The sequence below is a fragment of the Heterodontus francisci genome, unplaced genomic scaffold, assembly GCF_036365525.1.
Source record: "Heterodontus francisci isolate sHetFra1 unplaced genomic scaffold, sHetFra1.hap1 HAP1_SCAFFOLD_61, whole genome shotgun sequence".
NCBI lineage: Eukaryota > Metazoa > Chordata > Chondrichthyes > Heterodontiformes > Heterodontidae > Heterodontus > Heterodontus francisci.
In genome coordinates, this window is record NW_027141441.1 from 4,225,384 (window position 1) to 4,231,383 (window position 6,000).

Below are 6,000 nucleotides of genomic sequence, written 5' to 3' on the forward strand. Positions count from 1 at the left end.
TGCACTGTTTGTATTTTTTGACTTGATGCTGTTTTAAACTGTTTGGGAATGTAATCTTTACAGATTTTTATGAATAAAGTATATTTTGGAAATTAAAAAAAAAAGTCTGGCAGTATACCAGAGTATGGTCCTGGCCGGCAGCATATTAGAATCCATGAAGAAAGGCATCATCACCCTCATCTACAAGGGGGAGGGGGCAGAAATCAGAAATTGGCGGCTCATCTCACTGCTTAACATCGACTACAAGATTCTGTCAAAAGTCATCGCCAGTCGAGTCAAGTCTGCTCTGGAGTTGGTGATTGACCCTGATCAGACCTGTACTATACCAGGCAGGAAGATCTCTGATAGCCTCGCGCTACTCAGGGATACGATCACCTATGTACGGGACAGGAGGGTGGACACCTGCCTCATCAGCCTGGACCAGGAGAAGGCTTTTGACAGGATATCGCACACCTACATGATGGACGTACTTTCCAAAATGGGGTTTGGGGAGGGAATCTGCAATTGGATCAAACTGGTCTACACAAACATCAGTAGCGCAGTCTCAATCAATGGGTGGGAATCAGAAAGTTTCTCAATCCCATCTGGAGTCAGGCAGGGCAGTCCTCTCTCCCCTGTCTTGTTTGTTTGCTGTATTGGACCCTTTTCTGAGTCTATTAAGAAGAATGCGAGTATCAGAAGGGTAACAATCCCAGGCAGTGGAGGCACTCAGGTTAAAACCTCCCTGTACATGAATGACGTCGCCGTTTTCTGCTTGAACCCGCTGCCTGTGCGCAGACTGATGAGCATCTGTGACCAGCTCGAACTGGCATCGGGAGCCAATGTTAAACACAGCAAGAGCGAGGCCATGTTCTGTGGGAACTCAGCTGACCGATCCTTTGTCCCCTTCACCATTAGGTCAGCCGACCTGAAGGTGCTGGGGTATGCTTCGGAAGGGCCGGGGCGTGCACCAAAACCTGGGAGGAACGAGTAGCCAGGGTACAACATAAGCTGAACATGTGGGAGCAGCGATCTCTCTCCATTGTGTCAGGTTACTGTACGTGGTGCAGGTCTGGCCCATACTGCACTCCTGCACTGTTGTGATCACCTGAGCCATTTTCCGCTTCATCTGGGGATCCAAAATGGACCAGGTCCCGAGGGACACGATGTTCAAACGTCTGGAGAAAGGCGGGAAAAATGTACCCAACATCGCCCTCATCCTGATGGCTACCTTTGTGTGTGGCTGTATCAAGCTGTGTGTAGACCTCCAGTACGCAAACTCCAAGTGTCACTCCATGCTGAGGTTCTATCTGTCCCCGGTGTTGCGAAGGATGGGCCTGGTCATATTGCCGTGGAACGCTCCATCCAGTTGGACTGTGCTGTAACACCTATCCTTCATGGAAAAGTTTCTGTGGAAAAACACCTTTGACCACCAATCCATCAGGCACTGGTCTGCACGGAATGTTCTCAAGGCCCTACGGGAAAAGAAGATGGTGGATCCTGTCGGATGGTTCCCCGAGCAGACTTCCAAAGTCATTTGGCGGAATGCCCCATCACCAGAACTTTCAAACAAGCACCAAGATGTAGCTTGGCTGATGGTGAGAAGAGTCCTCCTCGTCAGATCCTTCCTGCATGCCCGAAGTCTCACCCCCTCTGCACAATGCCCTCGAGGTGGCTGTGGTGGGGAAGAGACGGTTGCCCACCTCTTTCTGGAATGTGTCTTTGCAAAGCAGGTGTGGAAAGAGATGCAATGGTTTTTGTCGAGGTTCATCCCAAGCAGCTCTGTAGCACAGGAGTCTGTGCTTTACGGGCTGTTCCCAGGGACGCACACCGAGATAAACATCAACTGCTGCTGGAAGACTATCAATTCGTTGAAAGATGCTCTTTGCTCTGCCCGAAACTTGCTGGTCTTCCAGCGCAAAGAGTTGTCCACCACCGAATGTTGCAGACTGGCACATTCCAAGGTCCAGGACTACGTGCTGAGGGACGCACTAAAGCTTGGGGCAGCTGCAGCAAAGGCTCAATGGGGAAAGACCACAGTGTAAGGTCCCCCCACCATAGTGAACTGAGGGGCTGGATCCATGGGAAACCCCTCGAACTGTAGCCAGAAATTATTTGTTTGCTGTCAAATGTACATGGCATGAGAAATGAAATGGAAGGGTTGTGAGGCAACTCACTCCTGTATTGAAGGAAACTGATCTCCTTTCCACTCTTTGTATTCTTTGACTTGGTGCTTTTTGGAACTGTTTTGTAATGTATTTTTTTTACAGATTTTTATGAATAAAGTATATTTTGGAAGTTAATAAAAGAAAGTCTGGCAGAGGTAAAGGAGGGAAAGGACTAGGCAAAGGCGGAGCAAAGTGGCACCGCAAAGTGCTTCCTGACAATATCCAGGGCATCACCAAACCAGCAATCCGCCGCCTGGCTCGCCGTGGCGGGGTCAAGCGGATCTCGGGTTTGATCTATGAGGAGACTCGCGGGGTGTTGAAGGTTTTCCTGGAGATTGTGATCAGGGATGCGGTCACCTACACTGAGCACGCCAAGCGCAAGACGGTCACTGCCATGGATGTGGTGTACGCTCTGAAACGGCAGGGCCGCACAACTCGACCCTTTCCAGCAAACACACACTATTCGAAGAGCCACCCACCGTCTCACAGAGAGAGCAGTGAGCTGGAAACGGGAGATGGGATAGGCTAATATAAAAGCAAAATACTGCGGATGCTGGAAATCTGAAACAAAAACAAGAAATGCTGGATTCACTCAGCAGGTCTGGCAGCATCTGTGGAAAGAGAAGCAGAGTTAACGTTTCGGGTCAGTGACCCTTCTTCGAAACTGACAAATATTAGAAAAGTCACTGATTATAAACAAGTGAGGTGGGGGTTGGGCAAGAGATAACAAAGGAGAAGGTGCAGATTGGATCAGGCCACATAGCTGACCAAAAGGTCACGGAGCAAAGGCAATCACTGAGGAAGGAGATGTGGCTGTGAAAACGAGTTTTGGTAGATACCTTATCAAACACCAGGAGGGAAATAGAAAGCAATGAAGGTGAACAAGGTAAAAGAGACAAACGAAAATCCCGATGGGATAGGCTGTTCAGAACTGACTGGAATAAATCTGTGCTGTGTTCGGGTAGATAACTGGAATCCCCGAAATTGACATTTCAGTTGCAGCAAGGATGTGCAGTGGATTTGATTTTCTAAACGGGCTGTGTAAACAGTGCCCGAGGCTCTACAGTTAGTTATTTCTCCAGTCGACACATGCCCTCAGTGAAAAGCCACATCACTCCTCCAGAATCACTCATTGTTTTCATAGAATTTCAAAATGATTTCGCTGCAATGAGGGAATCCGGGAATTTTGCAGCAGCCGTTGAATCGGTCACTGGAAGCAGACCCACTTGTGATGTTATTTCCCCCGAGACGGTGTTTCCTGCACTGAAACTGACAGGGTTTGTGAAACTGATCAATTTCAGCTCAATCATTCAGGGACCTGGAATTCCCACAGCTTGAGCCCGCGCTCACTTCTGATTGGTCACCCTCTTCCCATTCGCATTTCTTCACCAATCGCAGAGCCTTGAATTGGGGAAAATGCAGCAAATCATTGGCTTAAATTGTCGAAATTGGCAGAACGTTTGAATTCGAAAAAGGCGCCAATTTCAGTGTCGGCAAAAAGCGAATTTCTGGAAAATCTATTTCAAGTTGTTCGTAAAATATTTTCCACCAACCTTTAAAAACCTTTCTTTATTCCGCTATTATCGCCACAAATTCCTGGCGCTATTTTACGCACAGCTTTAACCTGTCATTTTTACCCCCCCTTCTTATCTGTAACCGGCGGTGGAAGACTCCATTCAGCAATCCTTAAGGGACCAATAACTCAAACTCGGTGTGGAAAGGAATAAATTAGACTATTGGTAATTCCCCTTCACACAGGGATCAGGGGGACAGTGATAAGCCACTGAAATAGTTGCTCATAAACATTTTAAATAGTTCCTATTCTGTTCTGTTACTGACATGCTTGAATCAGACAGTAATCAGCCCTTTCAGAGACTGTGGGTGGCTCTGAAAAGAGTCTTTGGTTTATTAGATGACATTTTGTCTGCTTTGCTTTTTCTGGGAGCTCTGAGCGCTGGTTTTCTTGGGTCGCACCCCGCCCTGAGCGATGGTCACCCCTCCCAGCAGCTTGTTGAGCTCCTCCTCGTTGCGGACTGCCAGCTGCAGGTGTCTGGGGATGATGCGGGTCTTCTTGTTGTCCCGGGCCGCGTTACCGGCCAGCTCGAGGATTTCAGCGGTCAGATACTCGAGCACAGCAGCCAGATCGACCGGGGCTCCAGCACCCACATGCTCAGCATAGTTGCCCTTTCTCAGGAGCCTGTGAACACGGCCCACCGGGAACTGCAGTCCAGCCCGGGAGGAGCGAGACTTGGCTTTGGCCCGAGCTTTCCCGCCGGTCTTTCCTCCAGACATTTCCACAATCTCACAAATACTTTCACAAATGGATAATTTACGCAGCATTTACTTTACTTAAAGACTGAGAACTCTCCTCAATGGTCGGTACTTAATTCTATTTGCCTCTCTTCTTCACCAATCAGGTCACTGACCAACACAAGAGGGCGGGATTTACCCGCCACGACATCAGAAGCAGAGAATTTGTCAATTTCAAAAAGCCCGCCAATTTCATTGTTGGAAAGGAGCGGATTAAAATAAATGTCATCCTTAGTCAAAGATTTAAAGTCCCATCTCTTGATTTTGTTTTATTCAACTTGTAAAATGTTATTTAAATTGTGACTCATTCGACAATCGCTTTCAAACTGTATCGGGTGGGGCCTGCATTGGCCTGAAGTGAAATACTCAGTTTAGTTTTCAATCAGAGCCCAGTGTCCTTCTCTGAAAAGAGGAAGCCGTATCAAGTCCTCAAACGGCCCTTAAATTGCTCTGTAATAATCCCATCCCAGGCTGTTACACTGCGGAGAGTTGCTGTTAATAAAATGATTAATCAGTGAAGGGATTAAGGTCTAATCCTTACCGCTGAAATCAGCTGTTAATGCGGTCATTCAGGGGCTGTGAAAAACCAGAATAAGAGCAGCTTTAAGCAAAAAAAGTGAAGGCGGGTGATCAGATTATGGGTTCGTGTTCGGTTAATAACAGGAGATACAAACACAGCAGTGGGATCGTTATTATGAGATTAGATTAGACATACAGCACTGAAACAGGCCCTTCGGCCCACCGAGTCTGTGCCGAACATCAACCACCCATTTATACGAACCCTACACTAATCCCATATTCCTGCCAAACATCCCTACCTGTCTCTACATTTCCCTACCACCTACCTTTACTAGTGACAACTTATAATGGCCAATTTACCTATCAACCTGCAAGTCTTTTGGCTTGTGGGAGGAAACCGAAGCACCCGGAGAAAACCCACTCAGACACAGGGAGAACTTGCAAACTCCACACAGGCAGTACCCGGAATCGAACCCGGATCGCTGGAGCTGTGAGGCTGCGGTGCTAACCACTGCGCCACTGTGCCGCCCCCAATGTATATTATACATTGTCTTAAAGTGATTTCATAGAGATGTCGGATGTAGCTTTTTCAGAGAGATTGTGGGTGGCTCTTAAAAGAGCCGTTGTGTTTGGGATGTTTTTCAGTCCATTGTGCAGTTTTACTTGGAGCTGGTGTACTTGGTCACCGCCTTTGTCCCTTCCGACACGGCGTGCTTGGCCAGCTCCCCGGGCAGCAGCAGGCGCACGGCGGTCTGGATCACCCGGAGCTGATGGTTGTTGTAATGGGCCAGGCGGGAAGCCTCACCCGCGATGCGCTCGAAAACATCATTCACAAACGAGTTCATGATGCTCATGGCCTTGGAGGAGATGCCGGTGTCGGGATGAACCTGCTTCATCACTTTGTAGATGTAGATGGAGTAACTCTCCTTCCTCCGCTTCTTGCCGCCCTTTGTTGACGGTTTATTTAAGGTTTTCTTGGCGCCTTTCTTAGGAGCTGCTTTCTTCTCTTTTTTTTATTTCCAAA